Below are 24404 nucleotides of genomic sequence, written 5' to 3'. Positions count from 1 at the left end.
GTTTATAAAATGCGGGTCAGTTATTCACTATAAGCTGATTGTTATTGCCATTGATTTTCACCTCCTCCTGATCCCTCTAGAGGGTGCTGTGACCCCATTGGTAAACACAGCCAATTTTGTAAAAGGCCTTATTTGAACAAATGCTAACTAGAGGGACCAAAGTTACCCCACAGAACAAAATCTTCTGTATCTCTGAAGTGTTAACCAATCAATTGAAGGCAGTTTTTGTTTTCTGCCCAGGTTATCATGCATTGGCAATGTATGGGCAACCTCAGTGTGACAGGTATCCTTGCGGTTACACCATCTGACCAGTAACTGTGAATGAGAATAAGCAGACAATTTGCCTAGTCAAATAATGGTGGGAAGGTTTAAAATGTACACATATCAGCTGACATGTTCAGAGGTTTTATTTGCTAAAGAACTGAAAGTTCCCATTAGCACTGTTGCTTCCATCTTCATGAAATGCAACATTTATGGAGACTCCCCTCCTCGCGCTGGCCATTAGGCAAAACTAAGTAAACCATGTAAGAGGGCCTTGGTCAGGGATCTGGCCAATAACCCAATGACCACTATCTGAGCTTTAGAGTTTCTCTGCAGATGTGAAAACCTGCCAGAAGAACAACAATCTCTGCAGCACTCCATCAATCAGGCCTATATAGTAGAGTGACTGGACAAAAGCCCTCCTTAGTAAAAGGTAATAATGCCACCCTAAGAGCATGGGGAAAATATTTCTCTGGTCTGATAAGACTAAAATCAAAGTCCTACATCTTGCAAAACAAGGAGCTATCTAAAACCATCCCTATTGTGAACTCGTCAGCAGTGAGGATAGAATTAATGGAGCAAAATACAAAGATGTCCTGGAATAAAACCTGTTCCAGAGAGCAAAACACCTCAGACCCTGGTGAAGATCGATCTTTCCTGGCTTCGGACAAGCCTGTGGATGTTCTTGTGTGTCCCAAATATTGAGCATCTACCTGAAGCTTGCAATTCACTGACACCTCCCATCCAAAAAGAGCTTTAGAGGATCTGTGTGCGCAATGCTAGTAGAGGCATATCCAAGATGACTCAGAGCTGTGAATGCAGCCTAAGCTGCTTCTATAAAGTAGTAACTACTTCTAGGCATGCAACATTTAACTTCCAATTAATTGGCACATATTTTTAATAAACATATTTATGAGAACAAGTATTTTATACAATGCCGATTTTGCAGGTTTTCCCACTTACAAAGCATGTAGAAGTCTGTAATTTTTATCATAGGTACTTTTCAACTGTGAGTGACAGAATCTAAAACAAAAATCCTGAAAATCACATTGTATGATTTTTAAGTAATTAATTTGCATTTTATTGCATGACATAAGTACATGCAAGTTCATACATCAGAAAAGCAGAATTTAATATTTGGTACAGAAACCTTTGTTTGCAATTACAGAGATCATACGTTTCCTGTAGTTCTTGACCAGGTTTGCACACACTGCAGCAGGGATTTTGGCCCACTCCTCCATACAGACCTTCTCCAGATCCTTCAGGTTTCGGGGCTGTTGCTGGGCAATACGGACTTTCAGCACCGTCCAAAGATTTTCTATTGGGTTCAGGTCTGGAGACTGGCTTTGGCCACTCCAGGGCCTTGAGATGCTTCTTACGGAGCCACTCCTTAGTTGCCCTGGCTGTGTGTTTCGGGTCGTTGTCATGCTGGAAGACCCAGCCACAACCCATTTCCACCTCCATGCTTCACAGTTGGGATGGTGTTCTTGGGGTTGTACTCATCCTTCTTCTTCCTCCAAACACAGCGAGTGGAGTTTAGACCAAAAAGCTCTATTTTTGTCTCATCAGACCATATGACCTTCTCCCATTCCTCCTCTGGATCATACAGATGGTCATTGGCAAACTACAGACGGGCCTGGACATGCGCTGGCTTGAGTATGGGGACCTTGCTTGTGCTGCAGGATTTTAATCCATGACGGAGTAGTGTTACTAATGGTTTTCTTTGAGACTGTGGTCCCAGCTCTCCTCAGGTCATTGACCAGGTCCTGCCGTGTAGTTCTGGACTGATCTCTCACCTTCCTCATGATCATTGATGCCCCACAAGGTGAGATCTTGCATGGAGCCCCAGACCGAGGGAGATTGACCGTCATCTAGAACTTCTTCCATTTTCTAATAATTGCGACAACAGCTGTTGCCTTCTCTCCAAGCTGCTTGCCTGTTGTCCTGTAGCCCATCCCAGCCTTGTGCAGGTCTACAATTTTATCCCTGATATCCTTACACAGCTCTCTGGTGTTGGCCATTGTGAAGAGGTTAGAGTCTGTTTGATTGAGTGTGTGGACAGGTGTCTTTTATACAGGTAACAAGTTCAAACAGGTGCAGTTAATACAGGTAATGAGTGGAGAACAGGAGGGTTTCTTAAAGAAAAACTAACAAGTCTGTGAGAGCCGGAATTCTTACTGGTTGGTAGGTGATCAAATACTTATGTCATGTAATAATATACAAATTAATTATTTTAAAATCATACAATGTGATTTTCTGGATTTTTTTTTAGATTCCGTCTCTCACAGTTGAAGTGTACCTATGATAGAAATTACAGACCTCTACATGCTTTGTAAGTAAGAAAACCTGCAAAATCGGCAGTGTATCAAATACTTGTTCTCCCCACTGTATATAGCGGCCAGAAATATTCACTACTGTCAACTAGGCCCACTTTTCAGCTGTAAACTGCTTCAGTTCTGCAGTGTTTGAGAGGTGCAATCAATCAACTCCCTATAGGTTTTCTGTGGAATTAAGATCTCTACTAATTGTCGGCTACTCCTAAACATTCCATTATTCCTTAGCCATTCCTGAGTGCTTTTTGATGTATGTGTTGGGGTCGTTGTCATGCTAGAAGACCCAAACACTTTGATGATGTCCCAGTTTCTGCACTCTAGGTTGAACCCTGCTCCGGAAGACTTTTCTAATCAGCTGATGTCATGATGCTTTTGTTCACATTTAAGTGCCCCATTACCCCAGGTAGCAAAGCAGCTCCACAGCATTATTAAATATTCCCTACATTTTACTGTAGGAAGGGTGTTTTTTCTTTGAAGTATTCATTTGGTCATCTGTAAACATGCTGCTTTATTGCTTTGTCAAAGTGTTTTGTCCACAGAACATTCTCCCTGAAGGATTTAAGCTTGTTAAGACATGTTTTGCAAAGTTCTGTTGGAGTTCCTTATGTCTCTTCCTACCAAACCCTTCTTGCTTAAATGTACATTGGATGGTGCGGGCTGAAATTGTTATTTTATTGTTCTTCACATCTGAGTTTGATTATTTTCTTGCGGACGTACCCATGGCAGTGGAACATAGTTCCATGGGCCACAGATAATACTGTAGACTGTGCTAACAAGATTTCAGAGGTCTCAGGAGATTAACTTGTAACCTTGGGAATGTCTGTGTTTGAGGATTACGTCTTTTTCTGACATCCTCAGACAGTTTTTTTGGTGTCTATGATCTTGACAGGGAATTTTTTCTCCTTCTGAAAGTCTGTTGAATGGCAATGTATACCCTATAGACACCTGCAACTTACGACAGATGAGATTAATGACCCAGTAAACAAGTACATTTTTTGTTATGGAAAAGTTTACAATTTCAGTTTGGAAACATTTGTCTTGGTCTTGTGTAGCCCTTCTGAAATTTTTTTTTTCTCAATTTTCAACATATTTCTGATTAACTTTGGATTTTTTTAAATCAAGAGCTACAGTGTGAACATTTTTGGTCCAACTATATAGGGGCAATATGAAACGTGGGAGATCTACTTTTCTGAAATCATCAAAGACAATGGTAAATGCAAACAACAGGTGAATGCAAGTCTATAGGTTACACAGCTATTCAAAATACTTGCTAAATAATAGAGCAAGAAATAAATAGACCTTCATTAATATTGTATGTTATATTGTATAGAATTGCAAATCTGTGGGGATGAAAAGATGTTTACCAAAATATACTAAATGGTATTTACATATAATTATTGAAAATAATGTATACTACTGAATTATGGAACAGCTTAGATGTTTTCCATCGCACAGTGAAGTAACATGGATGTTTCCTGCTTCCTACTCAGCAGCAGCATGTGTGTCATGTCATAGTTCTGCCATTTCCTTAGGTCTAGGGCAGTGGGATGCTGCTTCTATTTTGGTCTCCCTCTTCAGTCCTCTGTGTCAGCTGGCTCCGAGGGAGGCAGCGAAGGCAGTCTGTCACCGCGAGGAGAAGCAAATAGCTGGTTACAGTACGGTAGCTAAACCATAGAGACACTCACCCCACAGGTACAAGCTAATGAAGCGCACTGAATCCATAACATAGCCTTTCCACCCCTCACCGACTCCTTCAATATTAGCACACCAATCGTGATATTTGTACCGCATATATATAATGGACAGACAGACATCCCGAGAGGTATAGTTAGAGGAGGATGTCAGAAAATCATAAAATAGACATTGTCTCCAGAGATAAAGTTAGTGGAGGATGTAGGCATTTAATTAACGAGTGAGGAGTAAAAAAAGGTTTCTGAGCAGATGTGTCAGATAAAAGGCTACAAAAGATAAGGGGGGTTGGGGTAAAAGCTATAGGTTTTTCTTCACCTATTCATATCACTGAAGTAGGACTACTCACAGGTGATGAGCAAGACTACAGTGAAGGGGGGGGGGTTCAGTACAGAGAGGGAGATAACTGAACCCCCACCGCACATCAACGAAAGAGCTCACACCAGTGAAGAGCCTCTCTCTCTCTCTCTGCCTCATCTAAGCTCATCCCCCTCAGTCGTCTGCCTGGTTCAGTGTTTTCACAGGGCTTTCGAGATGGCTCGTTAGAACAGTGGGAGACAGGAGTGCAACCATCAGGATGAAATGCACAGTAATCGAGGAGAGAGTGAGATAAAAGGATATTGTTCCCATGAAGGGCAGAGTGGAAGGGGCTGACACAAACAGGATTGAGCGGGCACTCAGGGACTATGTGTTAGAGTGTGCGTGCGTATAAGTGTCAGCTTGGCTGTGTGCCCCCTCAGTGAGCTAATCTGGACTATGGATTTTGGAATGAAGAGCAGCACTTAAAGGTAAGAATCGAGATACCTCAAACTATAGCTTTCACTGAGAGTGTGCCATATTATTAAGGATTGTTTCTTTTTAAGGGGGACATTTTTACCAGCTGTACTCATGTTTCAAATTTGCAACTGATAGTTCCAACACAGGGAACATTTCACTGGAATTACCCTTTTTTCAAAGTAATTTTGATCTTGTGCATAGGGACTTTTTAAGAAGTAAGACTAGAAGAATTCATCATTCTCTTGTTGAAACCCCATGAAAAGGCGTAGTCATTCGGTTGTGGATGGGATATGTAGATGAATGATGTAGGGGCTATAAGGAACTGTCTGGCTGAAGTAGAACGAGGTAGATACTTTAAATGAGGGGAAGCTGTGCATAATATTATCAGTGGGTGAGAGGATTAATGATGAGGTTGACAGTGAATAGCTAGTCATCAGAGTTGGAATTCATTTGATGGTGAGGAAATGATTGAACTGATAGATTATTAAATAAATTGATGTATTCTGTGGATGAGGTTGAGAACATGGATAAGGTCTGTGGAGGTTTACTGGATAGAGGATGACTGTGGTGATAAAACATATATTAAGGATGGGATTAATTGCATTGTATTGATAGGTAACACTACACTATACTATATGTGAATGATATGAACTGCATTGTTGAGAAACATGGATGAAACATACGTCATCAAAGGGAACTGCGGAAAATATGAACTGTAGGGATAAGACTTATAGATGAGGAAGTTCTGTTGGTTATCCACTGAGCTGTCCTGACGAGGTGAGCTAAGTGAGTTAATTTCTTCTCAGTGGAAGTAGCGCTCTGTTGAAAGCTTCTGGTCAGGTTGAGATATCATGTGGATGTAGCTTTTCATGCAGATGAGTGCCTGTGATAACCCTAACTTAATACACATATCCCCATGTCCTTAAACATGAGTAATCCATCTGAATTATAAATGAAGAGGTCTCCAGTCTGGACCTGATGTCTGTCTCTATTCTGTCTGTCTCTATTCTGCCTGTCTGTCTGCCTACTGCAGCTGCTAATGGAGGGGGAGAGGAGCCCAGTTTCCAGTAAAGAGGCGTTACCATAGTGCCCGCGCAGGGATGTGTGTAAGGCGTTACTATGGCAACCTGTCAGGGGTGTGTTTGTTCCCCTGAGACAGAGAGGAGAGGAGCAGAGAACAGAACTATCTCTTGAGGGGGGATGGGGGGTCATATTGTTTTCTCATTTAGCTCTCATATTGTTTTTGTTCTTGTCTTTGCACCATTTATTTAGGGAAAGCAGTTCACAATGCATTGTTTTGGAAAAAGATCCACAAAAGATCAATCAGACCAATGATTGGAGCTGAACTCAAGGGAGTGGCAGATAGATGAGGAATCTGTTAACAGTCGACACACTTGGGCATTTCCCTTCTCATGTACACTGAATATTGATGGCGTGCTAGCACAATTCTCTGAACGTGTTGTGCCCGTGGAAATAATAATGAGTTCTATTTCTATGGTTGTGCTACACGTCTTCCTCTGCGGCAAGTTCGGGTGTTTGGTTGTTATTGGTGACTGAGATTGTAGTTTCACAGGGAGACAAGGCTCCTTGGTAATGTCCTTACTGGGATCATTAGAATTGCAGATACAGTATCTTCCGTAGGTGTTAGGTTCAACAAAGTAAATGTGCTAATTTCTACTGTGAATGCAATTTGACTCAGAAACACTGTAGTTCAGATAACTTAGAATCACAGGGGCATAGTAGTACTTACAGAAGACCTATATTGTCTCACACAGGCAGGTAATATACCCAGAGTTGGGGAGTAACGGATTACAAAAAAAACAGTGACTGTAATCCTTTACGTTACCAACAAATATATTGTAATCGGATTACAGATACTTTTGAAAAAATGTATGATTACTTTTAGATTACTTAAATTGAAAAAGAATAGGTGCGCAAAATAATTATGACATGTTTTATGTTTGAGTTTATTATTTAATATTATAAAAACATAGTTATTTGAACCAAAACATGAATTGCGTGCCTCGATGTGTGATCATCATGCGCGCAAAGGTGGACGCGCATTACCAGTTTAATGACGGAGGAAGCGCTAGTTTAAATTTCTCCGGTTTTGGTTGGTTGGATGGCTGGTAAAAACAGAGCATATCTTATGTAGATTATATTAGCCGAGTCATATAACATTTTATTTAGTAATCTATTCGACTCATAATTTTTCAGACCAATGATAGGCAATAGGCCTACCTGGTGTTATATATATAGGTTTCAAGATTAATTTGTCAATTGCACCGAATAACTTTTACAGGAATTGTTTAATAGATCAGGCAACTATTTTGTTAGATAGCTGTAACATTGCGCTGCCTTCAAAATAAAACATTAAATGTAATTTACCACATCTTTTGAGGAGAAAAGGTGTGTTGGGAAGCACTCTGCCAAAGGATGATTTGCATTTGACGCGGCCACACCACTCAGTCTATACAGGTAGGCCATGTGATTCTACTTGCTTTGCCATACCATACCATACCATCTTCTTCCGCTTCATCCAGGGCCGGGTCGCGGGGGCAGCAGTCTAAGCAGGGATGCCCAGACTTCCCTCTCCCCAGACACTTCCTCTAGCTCTTCCGGGGGGACACCGAGGCGTTCCCAGGCCAGCCGGGAGACATAGTCCCTCCAGCGTGTCCTAGGTCTTCCCCGGGGTCTCCTCCCGGTGGGACGGGACCGGAACACCTTCCCAGGAAGGTGTTCCGGAGGCATCCGAAAAAGATGCCCAAGCCACCTCAGCTGACCCCTCTCGATGTGGAGGAGCAGCGGCTCTACTCTGAGCTCCTCCCGGGTGACCGAGCTTCTCACCCTATCTCTAAGGGATCGCCCGGCCACCCTGCGGAGAAAGCTCGTTTCGGCCGCCTGTATCCGGGATCTTGTCCTTTCGGTCATGACCCAAAGCTCACTTTACTTGCTTTGCATCTCAGAAAATTGTGTTCATTGGTTATCATTGGCTGCTGATGTCATTTACTTTAAGCTATAAGAGTGCAGGTTTATAATAACAGTTTATTTCTTTCATTTGCGTTTTGAAAATCCATCACTGGTGGCCATAATAATCGCAGGTTACATTTGCGCAGGTAAATCTTATTTCTATGCGGGTGTTCACGATTGCAAATGTGCATTCGCGTGCCGGGGGTTTCTGCAACATTTTCACAATGTTGGTTGTGGAGCAAATCATCAGACTACTGCAGATTTAGTTTATGCGTGAAAAATTACGGATATCTTCATTTTTATATACAACAATGTCAGTACCTTTTTTGAGTAATTGACAATTATCTTTCAACAATGTTTTGAAGCAATTAAAAACACGAATACAACACAAATACCAGAACATCATTAGATTTTGTGTTATATTCAGATAAAAAGTCAGATTCTGGAAGATCGAGGTTTATTAGATTAATTGGAATGACTGAATATCTGACTGACCTTTAGCCTGTAATGTAGCCCAATCATATTTAAGTAAAAACCCATTTCCTTTTGAACCCCATTTCCAAAGGCACTGTAGCCTACACAACCCATAAGGTAAAATGCGAATTCCGTTTTTTGCCAGTTATGTAAACTCTAACATTGATTGAAAGGTGTTCAGTTGGTTATAGGCTATTCCTATTTGTTTTCCAATGCCTCTTATTATGAAAGTAATCTAAAAGTAATCAGATTATGTTACTGAGTTTGAGTAATCAAAAAGTTACATTACTGATTACAAATGTGGAGAGGTAACTTGTAACTGTAACCGATTACATTAAAAGTAACCTACCCAACCCTGAATATACCCATAGTACCATTGACATCAGTTGAACTACCGTGATATGTGAATTGGTGGTGGATGCCCTACCCTGAATCACACTCACAACTGTTCCAGAGATGTTGTAACTGACATGACATGATACATCACAGCTGGTCGTTTTTGATGGAAACAAGCATAAAGGGCAAAACAAGCTTAAAAAATCCTACGCTTTTGTGTGAATTTTCATATTTATGTTGTGGTACACGTAGTCTGCGAAGTGATCTTGAGCACCTCACCAACAATTCACCCTTGCACTTCTGCACAAAAGTTGGTTAAGGCTAAACTTTCTGTATACAGAACATACTTTCCAGACCCATATAAGGACAAAATGCTTTCTGAATGGTGCACTGGAGGTGATTACTTTACATCGAAGTCCAGATTGGTTTGTGCTTTGTTCACGCGTAAATAACTTGCTTGACACCAATACACACATACTTATATAGACAGCACATACATAGATAGAATCAGTCTTATGTACAGTCCTGTGAGGAACTACAAATGTATTGATTTTTATTAAATATTCTGACAAACAGTGCCCTGCAAAAGTATTGTTTCTTGAAAAATATATGGCCACTTTGAATTTGATTCCAGCAACATGTTTCAAAAAAGTTGGGACACAGTAAACAAAAGACTGGAAAAGTTGTGTAATGCTAAAAAACTTAACCTAGCGAAATATAACACAACTAATTAGGTCAGTAACAAAAAGATAATTCCAGAGAGGATGGGTCTGTCAGAAGTGTGGATGGGGAGGGGTTCACCTCTTTGTGAAAGACTGCGAGGGCAATTAGGGCAACAATTTAGGAATAACGTTTCTCAAAGTAAAATTGCCAACAGTTTGGGGATAATATCATTGAAAGATTCTAAGAATCTGTAGAAATCTCTGTATGCAAGGGATGAGGCCGAAAACCAATATTGGACTGCCATGATCTTCTGGCACGCAGGCAGCACTGCATTAAAAACAGACATGATTCTGTAGTGGAAATCACTGTGTGGGCTCAGGATAACTTCCGAAAACCATCGTCTGTGAACACTGTATGTCGCTACATCCACAAATGCAAGTTAAAACTCTACTATGCAAAGAAGAAATCATACATAAACAAGATCCAGAACCGCAGCCGACTTCTCTGGGCAGAGCTCATTTAAGATGGACTGAGGTGAAGTGGAAACTGTCTTGTGGTCTGACAAATCAAAATGTGAAATTCTTTTTGGGAATCAAGGATGCCACATCCACCGGACTAAACAGGAGAGGGACTATCCGGCTTCTTATAAGCGCACAGTTCAAAAGTCAACCTTTTTTATGGTATCGGGTGCATTAGTGCACATGGCATGGGTGACTTGCACATCTGTGAAAAAAAAGAATTTATACAAGTTTCAGAGCAATATATGCTGCCGTCTTTTTCAGGGAAGACCATGATTATTTCAGCAAGACAATGCCAAACCACATTCTGCATGTATCACAACAGCATGGCTCCCTAGAAAAATAGTCTGGGTGGTAAACTGGCCTGCCTGCAGCCCAGACCTGTCCCCCATTGAAAATATTTGGTGCATTATGACATGAAAAATACAACAAAGGAGATCCCAAACTGTTGAGCAGCTGAAATCCTATATCAAGCAAGAATGGGAATACATTTCACTTTCAAATCCTGAGTTCCCAAACACTTAGAGTATTGTTAAAAGAAGAGGTGATGCAACACAGTGTTAAACATGCCCCTGTCCCAACTCTTTTGAAGCGTGTTGCTGGCATGAAATTCAAAATTGTCATGTATTTTTCCAAAAACAGTAATACATTGTACTATTTTCAATTAAATACAGAGTTAAAGGATTTGCACATAGTTGCATTCAGTTTTTATTTGCATTTGTCACAACATTTTTGGAAACTTATTGAAAAATTATTTATTGCATAAGTGTTCACCCACTGTGACGTAACCAATTGTCTTTAGAAGTCACATAATTAGTTACAGTATATCGGGTCCATCTGCAATTAAGGTGCAATTAATGTCTTTCACATGACCTTTACATCTCTGTTATGTCCCACAGTTTAAGACAAAGGAACATGAAGACAAAGGCCAAAGGAATATTCCAATCATGCCTAGAATAAAATGTTCAAAGGCACCAATCAGGGTGGGATTTAAGAACATTTCCAAGGCATCAACTATCCTCTAGGGCAAAGTAAAGTTCTTTATTATAAAATGGAGAGAATATGGGAGAACTATGAATCTGTTTAGAACAGACTGTCCTTAAACAGAGTATCTGGATGAGGAGGGCACTAGTCAGTGTGGCCTACCTTATTTATCTGATTAAATACTCTAGGATTTAATCAGATAAATAATCATATTTCTTAGAAAAAGAGGGGTGTTATTTGCAGGAAGACTTTATCTCTTGATAATCTCTTTATCAGCAGTTGAGTTCCTTTGCACATATATAGATTTAATACAGCATGTAAGGTGTTGGATCACAAGTAAAAAGAGATTAGGCGAGATTGGGCATCCTTGCCTAATTCCTCTATTATCTCTAGAAGATATTTTTTATATTTATTGGTGCAGTTATCAATGAGTCCATAACAGCCTTCATTCACTTGGGAAAAATAGAAGCTAAAATGTTAGAATAATTATTAAGCAAACAGATTGGATTCCAATTATTAAGGAAGAACTGCTTTTTCTGAACATAGGTAACAGGGAGATTAAATCTTGATTCATGCTAGGAGGAAGTGAAGTGCAAGATATGCTTTCTGAAAATGGAGCGAACTATTGGGAGAATGCTTTGTAAAATTCATCTTATACCATCAGTTCCAGGACACTTATTATTTTTAGGTTGTTCAATAGAGTCACTTGTCTCTTGAACTATAATTGAACCATCACAAACTTTCATCTACACTTCTCTAACTAATTTCACATTGTTTGGAATTTGAAAAGGAGGTATACGACACATTAAAATACTTTATACACTCACCTAAAGGATTATTAGGAACACCATACTAATACTGTGTTTGACCCCCTTTCGCCTTCAGAACTGCCTTAATTCTACGTGGCATTGATTCAACAAGGTGCTGAAAGCATTCTTTAGAAATGTTGGCCCATATTGATAGGATAGCATCTTCCAGTTGATGGAGATTTGTGGGATGCACATCCAGGGCACGAAGCTCCCGTTCCAAAACATCCCAAAGATGCTCTATTGGGTTGAGATCTGGTGACTGTGGGCGCCATTTCAGTACAGTGAACTCATTGTCATAAGGTCTGAGTATTTCACAATCTGCTTAGTTACTGGGATTTTTGAAATTTGAAATGATTCAAGCTTTGTGACATGGTGCATTATCCTGCTGGAAGTAGCCATCAGAGCATGGCCATAAAGGGATGGACATGGTCAGAAACACTGCTCAGGTAGGCCGTGGCATTTAAACCATGCCCAATTGGCACTAAGGGGCCTAAAGTGTGCCAAGAAAACATCCCACACACCATTACACCACCACCACCAGCCTGCACAGTGGTAACAAGGCATGATGGATCCAGAAATCGAGACTCATCAGACCAGGCAACATTCTTCCAGTCTTCAATTGTCCAATTTTGGTGAGCTCGTGCAAATTGTAGCCTCTTTTCCCTATTTGTAGTGGAGATGAGTGGTACCTGGTGGGGTCTTCTGCTGTTGTAGCCCATCCGCCTCAAGGTTGTGCGTGTTGTTACTTCACAAATGCTTTGCTGCATACCTCAGTTGTAACAAGTGGTTATTTCAGTCAAAGTTGCTCTTCTATCATTCTCCTCTGACCTCTAGCATCAACAAGGCATTTTCGCCCACAGGACTGCCGCATACTGGATGTTTTTCCCTTTTCACACCATTCTTTGTAAACCCTAGAAATGGTTGTGCGTGAAAATCCCAGTAACTGAGCACATTGTGAAATATTCAGACCGGCCCGTCTGGCACCAACAACCATGCCACGCTCAAAATTGCTTAAATCACCTTTCTTTCCCATTCTGACATTCAGTTTGGAGTTCAGGAGATTGTCTTGACCAGGACCACACCCCTAAATGCATTGAAGCAACGGCCATGTGATTGGTTGATTAGATAATTGCATTAATGAGAAATTGAACAGGTGTTCCTAATAATCCTTTAGGTGAGTGTAGATTCTTCAGAGGCTGCAGATATTTTGAGAAACTGTTATTTTAGAGTAGTGTTTCTCTAATCTGAAAATAATAGGAAAAGTTTTGTTCACCTTCCCTTGAGCCATCTTTTCCTGCATGTAATAAAACATTTCTCTGTCTTCTGTTTGTATATACTTTATCATCCAGTTTAGAATGAGACAAAGATAAATCATGTCAGAATTGTATGTGACCTATAAAGTGAACAATTCAATTGAAAAATAAACTGAAATCTTTGAGGGGGAAAAACAAAACAAAAAAAATAACAATAACCTGGTTATTAAGTGTGCACACCCTAATACTTTGTTGAAGCACCTTTTGATGTTTTTACAGCACGCATTCTTTTTGGGTAGGAGTCTATTAGAATGACACATCTTGACCTTGCAATATTTTCCCACTCTTCTTTGCAAAAGCGCTCCAAATCTGTCAGATTGCGAGTACATCTCCTGTGCACAGCCCTCTTCAGATCAACCCACAGATGTTCAATTGGATTTAGGTCTGGGCTCTGGCTGGGCCATTCCAAAACGTTAATCGTCTTCTAGTGAAGCCATGCTTTTGTGGATTTGGATGTGTGCTTTGGGTTGTTGTTGTGCTGAGAGGTGAACTTCATCTTTCTCAGCTTTCTAACAGAGGCCTAAAGGTTTTGTGCCAAAATTGCCTGGTATTTGGAAAGCATGATGCTACCACCACCATGCTTCCCTGTAGGTATGGTGTTCTTTGGGTGATGTACAGTGTTGTTCTTGTGCCAAACATACCTTTTGGAATTATGTCCAAAAAGGTCAACCTTGGTTTCATCAGACCATAACACATTTTCCCATGTGCTTTCAGGGGACTTGATGTTTGTTTTTGCAAACTTCAGCTGGGCTTGCATGTTTTTCTTTGTAAGAAAAGGCTTCTGTCTTGCCACCCTACCCCATAGCCCATTCATATGAAGAATACGGGAGATTGTTGTCACATGTAGCACACAGCCAGTACTTGCCAGAAATTCCTGCAGTTCCTTTAATGTTGCTGTAGGCCTCTTGGAAGCCTCACTGACAAGTTTTCTTCTCGTCTTTTCATCAATTTTGGAGGGACATCCAGTTTTTGATTGTGCCATATTTTCTCCACTTGATGATGACTGTGTTCCATGGTATATCTTATGAGTTAAAAAATATTTTGTACCCTTCTCCTGACTGATATCTTTCAACAATAAGGTCCCTCTGATGCTTGGGAAGCTCTCTGCGGACCATGGCTTTTGCTCTGAGATGCAACTAAGAAAATGTCAGGAAAATCCTACTAGAATAGCTGAACTTCATTAGTGATTAATCAGAGTCACTTTAAATGATGGCAGGTGTGTAATGACTTCTATTTAACATGAGTTTGAATGTAATTGGTTATTTCTGAACACAGCCACATCCCCAGTTATAAGAGCGTGTGCACACTTATGCAACCAGGTTATTGTAAGGTTTCTATTAAAATAAATTCCCCCTCAAAGATTTCATTTTGTTTTTCAATCGAATTGTTCACATTATAGGTCACATTAAAAGTGGAAACAGTTCTGACATGATTTATCTTCATCTCATTCTTTTACTTCACAAAATCCTGGCATTTTCACAGGGGTGTGTAGACTTTTTATATCCACTGTATATGAAAGATTGCCTGGACAAACTCTTGTTACTAGAATCAAATAACTGGTCATTTTGAAGTTTGGAATTGTACCCATAAACGTTGGCGATTGTAAAGATAGTGTTGTTAAAGTTGATAACAAGACAAAAAAAAATACCAAACGTTATAGAGCTGGTGATTGGCATTTTGAAGGGGACATTCCATATCCTTGATGGGCCACTTCCCCTTCACATTGTGAGGTCTCTGCAGAATGAAATGCAAAACATGGATGTGGAAGTGAAATGTTTCTTGTGTGCTGCTTTGATAAAGTGGGGTGTTATGTGTTGAATAGTGTTCCAGAGCTTAGCTGAAGTAAACCTGAAATTACTTGTTTAATCACGAGAAAATCATTACACTGACTTGTTGTCAATTACGCTAAATTAGTTGATTTTGTTAGCTCATTAGAAAAAATAATTTGTTTCTATATCATTGACTTTAATGCATGTACCAGCCTCTTCATCTAACTGCATCTACCTTACATCTACTTGAACTGTCTGTAGTCTCTGGTTTGTCCTGAGATTGCTATATATCATTTATGACATCAGTTATTCTTAATGAAATGCTTTGGGGGGAAAAAATGAATGTCAACAACCGCTTAAATGCTTTTTTATTACAAAAATATATATATTTGACAAAAATACATTCAATATTTTAATTGTGTTCTAACCTAATTTGGTTTTCCCTAAATCTCCCGGTCCATCTCGTGGCATCTCAAGGGTATCAACTCCAGTTAAGGGCCATTTGCCAGTGGTTAGCATAATCATTGGCATTTCTAGTATTTATTAAGAAACAAGACTTAGCCCACACCCAAATTAGAGTTGTTTGATTCCAAAAAGGTCTTCCTTCAAATTGAAGGAATGCAAATTCTCAAATGTAACGCCTGTGATAAAGCCCTTATATATATGGTAAATTGTGAAATATTTACCATAATATAATATGAGGTGAAGGAAAATTGGCCTAGTGTTATTATTTGCCTTTATGTAGCCAAATATATTTTGTATTTAATACCAAATGTAGCCTTTGAAAATGTTTGGATAGTGGAAATTGATAGGCCTGGGGACTCATTTATCATTGTTGCGTAGAAACAATCCTACAATGGTACTTACAAATGGAATAACGAATGTGCGTACTAATAAAAAAGTGGGGAAAACATTATCTGACCGGCCATCTGGAGCACAAGGAGAGGTCCCAGTGGACCTGTCATATTGTGGTCTGTTGGGCCACGGGCCTGATACAAAATATAAATTAATTCATGTTCAGGTTAATGATAGGCCCAGGTCAGCTGAAGTGAAAGAAGAAACAGCCAGGGAGAGCCAGGATACTGAATGTGAACTACTGCAAAAACTGCTCCTCAAATAAGGTAGCCAGGACATACCATATTTCTGTTTGTTCTAGTGTAGTCAACTAATTTGGCTTAGCAGTTCGCACTGTCTACTACGTTGACAGAGTGAACTCATCCAGCCATCTGAGAAGCCAGATATTGTTCTGTCTCGGTTTTCCAGAAATTATTCTACAATAATGGCTTGTTTAATCATGATGTAAGCTAGGTAGAGTTGATGGTCTGTTTATGGTGGGTATGCGCATCGGCCAGTGGGGGATGGAGAAGTTGGTTAGGTTGGTGGGCTGGTTTGGGTAAGAGGGAGAGGGAATAGGTGTAGTATGAGAGGGATTTTAGTGTGCATAAGAGAGAAAGAGGTTGTGTGAGAGAAGGAGTTTGGTGTGTGAGAGGCAGGGATGTGTCAAGTTACTGGAAAACTAAGCTGTTTTCTAATGACAGTGACATGCAGATCATTATGATTTTATTTTTGATAAAGCAAAATAGGCCGTTGGATATGAGAAAATGTTCAAGCAAAGGAGTTAAAATGCCTTCTCTGATAAAATGCATTTACATTTCAACATCTGCAATGTTGCCAACTAACATATAAAATAAACTCTCTGGAATGTTTTTTCTATGCGTTTGGAAAACAGATTTATCATGCCTTATATGAGCATGAGGTCAGTTTTCTTGAAATGTAATATCCAGTCCAAATCTTCACTATCAAAAGCTTTTGCTCCATCTTCGCTCCGTTTTTGAAACACGTTTCTAGGGAGGCATAGCAAAATTTTGGTTAACATTTTATTTACATAACTACAGGCTTTTCAACAAACTATAACAAACTTGTCATTGATTCCATGGCAATAAAAGAATGACCATAAGTATACATATTATATAGTCATGGAACATGTTACCAACCCTCGGCCAATCTATAACTTATTCTTGACTCAAAACCCAGCCCTTTGTGCCACACCCTCCTTGGGCCTGTGATTTATAGCTGTGAAAATAGGGGGCGGGGGGGGGAGTGCAAAGAGTCTCATCTCTTTTTAACCTAACAAAGATACTAACCAAAGGATTGGGTTGTTTCATAGTGTGCTATATAAAGGTATCCAGCGAAGTGTCAACAAGAATTGTTTTCTGATGTGACCATCAGATCTGATTGCAGTATGTAAACCAAAATAGGTCACAGTCAAAGATCTGGTGCATACTAGTGTTGTCATCCTAAAAAAAAAAAGCCCACTGAAGCGGCAGCTTTGCCTGTCATCCACCCACTCAGCCCACGGCAAGGACTGTGCTCTTGGACTTCAGGTCAGGCAGGCTAGTTTGGCCAACAAAGGCTGTTGAGTACAACTCCCAAGCTATACAGTATAAAGGGTAAATCTTGATTTGAAATGTAGGCTACTGCGCATAGTGCTTTTACATTAAATGCATATTGTTGTCAACCATGTACTTGCTGTGCTACCAACTCATGGTGCAGTTAGCATCCTGACTCTGGAACTTTGTATTACGGATGCAAGTAAACCTTCATAGTTTCCAGTTTTCATAAGTTTAATAACAACCTACAGTGCTGTGTGGAGATAAACCCAATAAATTCAGCATTTTCTTTTTATTGACAAATGTAAAGTGAAGATCCATAGCTAGGCATCGTTTTTGGGATTTTTGTCTTGGAAGTGTTTCAGACCCAATTATACACCACAGCAGTATTTTATTTAGTTTTGCAATGGGAAACTTCAACCAGTCATGTTTTGTAGCAGTTACTGTGTTGTATAATTTGTTTAGCTGATTGCTCGATCACACTAGTGGCATGTGAATATAATTCTCCTAGTTCAACAGAGCCAAGAGCCATTGTCTAAACATGCTCCTATGGCTACAACATTGCCAGATAGCCAGGTTGACACATTTTCTCTGGTTTTGTGAAGACAACAGCTTGATGGGAGCCAAGTTCCCATCCTCAAAGCTCTGCTTTTCAAAAAGGGGGCGTTACACATTTTTACAGATTCTTGGGAGCTCGCTAGCTAGTCTTTGAGATTGCAAAACAGTGGCTGCTTCTAATTAGACATCATTACAAGAGCTGGACCTCACTATGAATTCTACATATTGTGGTTTGCTTACAACCAGGAACTTTAGATGGCCCTTTTCTGCAAGTGAAATACAGAAATGCTTATATTTGAGTCAACTGAAAAATTCACAATTTTGATGACACACAAATGTTAATATCATATTAACTGACATATAGATAGAGTAACAGTGAAATGTCCCTTCAAATAACAAAATTATACTGTGCAAATATTTTTTTTTTACAAACATTAATTTCCTTGTGTGGGAAAATGTAGTATACACTTGCTTTTGGTCTTGTTTAACCCCCTTTTGGAAGAAATAATTCAATGAAGATTTTTTTGTAACATTTTATCACGCTCTTACATCGCCTGAGATGATTTGTTTTGTTACAGAACAGCTTAAACTGTGATTGAAGGCTTTCTACCATGTACAGAGTTCTAAGCATTTTATAGGATTAAGGTCTCCTTCACAATACAACAGAGAGTGAAATGTGTCTTATTTGAATCATTGATTATTTGTATAGTATTTCAATTTACACCAGCATGTACCGCCATCTAAGCTGACAGATGGTTGTGGGTTGGAATTAAGGGAAATGTGTGCAGCAACTTGACAGGGGCTCATTTCTCAAGCACAGGAATGCACAAATCTTTGTGTACGATCATTTGTATGTAAAGTGTGGGATTTATCATTGTGAACATTTCCTGGAGAATGTTCATAAATGTATACACGGCCCATGGGAGGAAGTGGTGAAATGAGAGAACTGCTTCTGAAATGTGTGCTAAATGATTTTGAAAATATATTCTCGAAATGTGCAAATCAAATTACCAGATATAAAATCATGTTTCAATTTCCTTATTTTTCCATTGCACCATTTGTGTATTGTTCATCAGGCTGTGGTATTTAATATAATTTTATCCTCCCCGTAATTCTAACCCCAATACCCAACTTGCCAATGCATGTATCAAACAACAACAGCCCCGCAATGCTAATTATGATATCATTGCTGGAATATTAACTGAGAATTTGAGAACACTGTCTGGCTTAACAGCGAGAACTGGACTCAAAGTAGTAGACAGTAGTGACACCAAAGCCACATAGTTAAGTAGTTGAAAGCACTACACTAGAACAAACACCACAGTGATCTTGGAAAAATACAGTATGTCCAGAATATGTGAAGAGCAGTTTTCTCAGCAGCTCACACTCGGTATCCTGGCTCTCCCTGGCCTTTCTTCCTCCACTGCAGCTGACATGAGCCTATCATTAACCTGAGCTTGAATAAATTGATAAATTATAAAAGGACGACTGTGCTCTATCAAGGACTGAGTAAGGTAAGTTGTGGAGCATAAAAGAAACATTTACTTGTTGAATGTAATATAGCAATTACATTGTTTTGCCTTAATGTGGGGGCTATAAACACAGTCATGATTCATACCCTAAGAAAGATTCAAATCTCAAACTAAACTGCAGAAATGAAATAACTTTTCAGAACACAAGTTCAAGTAGCTACATATTCAACACAAGTTAAGGAATATGGCTTGAAATTACTAGCTGCTCAATTGGAACTAACTGTCTGGCAGCCAGCATGGTAGCTAGCATACTCTAGTTCATTAGCTAGCTAACTTATAGTATATTATATCCCAATATTGATGTTTTCTTATTTACTCATCATCCCTAACCTCATTATTGCCTACCATTTTGCCTACTTTGTTTGCCCTAGTAGTGGGGTCAAAATTCCTGACTGACTACGCTTTGCTGGCTCCTTCTGCTAGTGTTTGACCTGGGCCAGGTGCTGTAGCATCCTTGTCTCCATAGTGGATTACTGTACAGTGCTAGTAGCAGCACTAGTACAGGCACGCCAGTGGCATCACTACAGAATAAGTCATTTAATTTATGAAAGTGGCTACATCCGAGGACTTAACTTTTTTGTGCCGGACATTCTCAGCCCCAAATTAGTTTTTTTTGCTGATCCATTCTTTCTTTGTTCTGCTCATTACTCGCACCAACTTTTCCTGTCACTGCCAGTGTGTGTATGTGTGGAGGGCCCTGCCCAGGGAGGAAAGTACAAATGGGCCAGGGCCTGAGGGAGTCGGAGACAGTCCAGTGGGCCAGCTTGGGGAGCCCCCAATCCTTGCCCCGGTGAAACAACTTTCGGCCGGACAAAAAACACACGTGGGCCATGGCCCGTTAGCCCACAATTTCACCGGCCCACCGGGAATTCTCCCGATGCTCCAGATAGCCATTCCAATACTGCACATACCTCTCAACTTATTTCCAAAAGTTAAAGTAAGTAGCCAGACTAAATGTTTGCTATCCCAGCATTTTTTTCTGATTAGTAATTACAATGACCAGGACATTGTATATCGACCCTTTCCAGACAGCTTTATAACTCCACTTTAAAATTATTAAAGTGCCCCCGGAAACCCCTGGAGATTGGTTTGAAAAGCATCTCTGAATTGGCATTTCCCTGGTTTTAAGTATGGCTAAAATCCATCACTAGGCAACAATAACTTTAAATAATAGTGATATGCATTTGTGCAGCATGTTTGCTGCTGCATCTGTACAGGCTTCTTTATCCTATGAAGGTGTATTATGATTTATTAATTCCTTAACATAACAAGATATTTTGTTAAATTAAAATGCATCCACATGTCTAAAATTGGGTTAGGTAGGTGGATGGCTTGTGGTTGAAGAAGTTAGGGGATGAGTGACAATGTCTTCATCTGACCTGTGAGTTTAGGTGGCTGGCTGGTTGAAACATAATATGCTTGGTGAAGTAAATATTCCTGCATACGTTTATGGACATACTCCTACCCCCAACAATATTTTCCCTTCCACGTGGTTCTACATGATTCACAATGACATATTTTGGGAACAAAAAGGCACATATGAATGAAAAGTCACACATGTTCAAGCATATGTAACATGCAGGAAGTTCCCAGTTCCTGACAGAAATTCATGTATGCAGCTTGTTTAATTAATATCCTTCTTCTGATCTGTACCTATCAACAACCATATCCTGTACAATTTCTGCTCCTTGTGGACCATGGCTATCTTTGCAATATACAGTGGGGAGAACAAGTATTTGATACACTGCCTATATTGCAGGTTTTCCCCCTTACAAAGCATGTAGAAGTCTATAATTTCTATCTTAGGTACTCTTCAACTGCGAGTGACGGAATGTAAGTAATTAATTTGCATTTTATTGTATGACATAAGTACATGCAAGTTCATACATCGGAATAGCAGAATTTAATATTTGGTACAGAAACCTTTGTTTGCAATTACAGAGATCATACGTTTCCTGTAGTTCTTGACCAGGTTCGCACACACTGCTGCAGGGATTTTGGCCCACTCCTCCATACAAACCTTCTCCAGATCTTTCAGGTTTCGGGGCTGTCGCTGGGCAATACATACTTTCAACTCCCTCCAAATATATCCCAGTCTCCTCCCGTTTTATACTTTAGGAGGACATGAGATCCTGGTCCACAACTGCAGAGTACCTGGTTTGGGGGGCCCGTTGCTGTCCCTGTCCTTGTCTATCTGGTCATACTTCTGACCTAGTCTAAATTTAAATAGACTCTGGATTTAGCCCACATGTATTTATAAATTATTTCAATTGGACTCTTAATATCTCACCCAGCACAGCCAGAAGAGGACTGGTCACCCCTTTTGAGCCTTGTGCAAGTCTACAATTTTATCCCTGATGTCCTTACAAAGCTCTCTGGTCTTGGCCATTGTGGAGAGGTTGGAGTCTGTTTGATTGAGTGTGTGGACAGGTGTCTTTTATACAGGTAACGAGTTCAAACAGGTGCAGTTAATACAGGTAATGAGTGGCGAACAGGAGGGCTTCTTAAAGAAAAACTAACAGGTCTGTGAGAGACAGAATTCTTACTGGTTGGTAGGTGATCAAATACTTATGTCATGCTATAAAATGCTAATTAATTATAAAAAAATCATACAATGTTATTTTCTGGATTTTTGTTTTAGATTCCGTCTCTCACAGTTGACGTGTACCTATGATAAAAATGATAGATCTCTGCATTCTTTGTAAGTAGGAAAACCTGCAAAATCAAATACTTGTTCTTCCCACTATACAAGAAACCAAGAACACTTCAAGGGAATCCTACAGGAACATTTATTTAGGGCTAGTCAGAATAACTTGAGAAAGTACCTTAATCATACTATCAGAGAAGCAGGGTAATGGTCATAACCTTAAGTTCAATTTCAGGAACTGTTTTGCCTGACAAAGTTCTTGATAATTGCACTGTGCAGCTTTTTACACAGATGCCTATCCAGAACGTATGCACCATGGTCGGTGCTGTGACATCTTATAAATCTTAAAAATATACCAAGCAAAGACCAATATGCTGCTGACCAAATATCCAATATGGACATACGCTTTAAACCTAAGATCCAGCAGCATCCCTGCTCATCCCAGCATGTGAGTACCAAGCAATCAGACACAACCAATTGCCTTATTCTGCGCTAGGAATTACTCCTGAAGCTATCTGTCTTAAAGTTAATGGACTAAAATGAACGCATTTTAAGGACCACCTGACCCAGGGTTGTTTGCCTCACTGATGTGCTCCTAAAACTCACACGAGGAGTTTAAATGGCTGCTAGATATTCCTTAATATTACCTTTTAAACCGGAATCACTGGAATGACACTATCTGTAACATGGAGCACCACTCATGAAACATCTGCCATTTACAATCATAAAGGGACCTGGTGGATAACACTCTACCACTCTGAATATGACATTCTGAAGGAGCCCAGCAGTGTTCAGATTAAACCTTTCAAGGGCCAGGCCAAAGTGTTGATTGTTCTGGGTGAATGTGGAAATTCTCCCCAGTTGCCTGGGGCAGTAGATCCCAGCTTAGTGAGAGGGGCTACAGCCAACCGCAAAACATTGTGTAATTTCTGCACTTTGCTCCAGATGATCAGTCTGTGCGCCATTGTTGGTAAACGAGGAGATTGAAGCCCACCTTGTCTGTTTATTCAACAGTGGTGTTGTCCATCCTGTTTACAATGTTTTGTAAAGACTTGAGAGCAACAAACCGAAATGGAGGATCAGTAATTTGTAGATAATCACTTGAAAGGTGAATCTGTGAGTGGGATAAATAGAGATAATAGAGTGAAAGTGAGCATGCTTTAGCATGATTGATGTGAACAAATTGCCTGGGTGCACAGATCTTAACAGCGCTGTGCGTGTCAGCATCGTAAACATGTACTTTCTCAGGTTTAAAACCCTCAGGTCTAAGATTGGCCTAACGCCACCCCCTCCTTTGGAGCTAGAAAATATTCTAGTAAAAACCAAAACAGTTTTGCTTGTGAGGAACAATCCCTATTATAAATGTTTCCCTTAGCCACGAAGCCATGCACTCTGATGGAGGTATAGCTGACAGCTGGTTGCATCGCACTGCACATGCACAAATTACACTGAGGTGCACCTGAACTTAAATAGTCATCATCTCTGTCAGATATAATTTTCTCCAATTAGGATACCAGTCAGAGCCGTGTGGTAATCCATGAACAATGGGGCAACAGCGTCAGGTTGGTTGCCCCAAATAACAGCTACACAAGCCTCAGAATTCCCTGTTGGGATTGCCCATAGAACGGGTCAGTAGGACAACTACCTCTACAGCACTCCACCGGGCCTTTATGGCAGAGAAAATCTTGTAAATCTTGTAAATACCAGATCAGTGGCAAACAGTGATGCATAATAATTTGTTCACATTAAATTAAACATACTGTAGACAGTGCACTCAATGAAAACCAACAGTTAGCGATTTGAATGCACAGTGCATGAAGGCTTGTTTTCAAGCTTGTTGGTGGACCGATGTTAATGTTCGCTGTTCATTATTCTTTTTTAGCACAAATGAATATACAACTAATTTGTAAGATGTCATATGACTTGCAGCAGGTAGCAGACTAAATGGATGTACATAATTAAGCACAATTTCAGGCACCTGTTTTGGCTCATTAGCGCTGCTGTCTTAAATTATACAAAACCTTTATAATACATTTAAAGCGCTGTTTTACAATGATCCATGATAAAGGAACCCATACTAAAAAAGACAATGTAAAAAGAACAGATCTTTGCCTGAACTGTACAATTCAGATTGGCATGGTAGTCTGAAGAGGTTATATATTTTACGTCTGAAGGAGGAGGCAGGACACAAGTGCAGGGAGAAGGGAGAACAACAAAACATGGAATTGAACAAATGGCACAGTTGGGAATGATATCTAAATATAATGACCCAAAAAACACATGAGGAAAGAAGGAACTTCAATAGAAGCAGAGAGCAGGAACAAGGGTGAGGATGATACTGTTAACAAACAGGTGTCCATGCTCCAACTGGGGGAGAGATG

General features: G+C 39.9%; 1 protein-coding gene across 1 annotated transcript in view; it reads left to right on the top strand.

Annotated features, from left to right (window-relative positions):
* The first annotated feature begins 4731 nt into the window (after positions 1 to 4731).
* lingo2b (leucine rich repeat and Ig domain containing 2b) overlaps positions 4732 to 24404 on the top strand; it is a 46666-nt gene continuing 26993 nt past the window's right edge. The window contains exon 1 of the mRNA XM_010892404.3: positions 4732 to 5071. The gene's annotated coding sequence lies outside the window, so the exon portion shown is untranslated. The remainder of the gene's footprint in view (positions 5072 to 24404) is intronic.

The sequence above is a fragment of the Esox lucius genome, chromosome 15, assembly GCF_011004845.1.
Source record: "Esox lucius isolate fEsoLuc1 chromosome 15, fEsoLuc1.pri, whole genome shotgun sequence".
Classification (NCBI taxonomy): Eukaryota; Metazoa; Chordata; class Actinopteri; order Esociformes; family Esocidae; genus Esox; species Esox lucius.
This window is presented reverse-complemented; position numbering and strand designations above follow the sequence as displayed.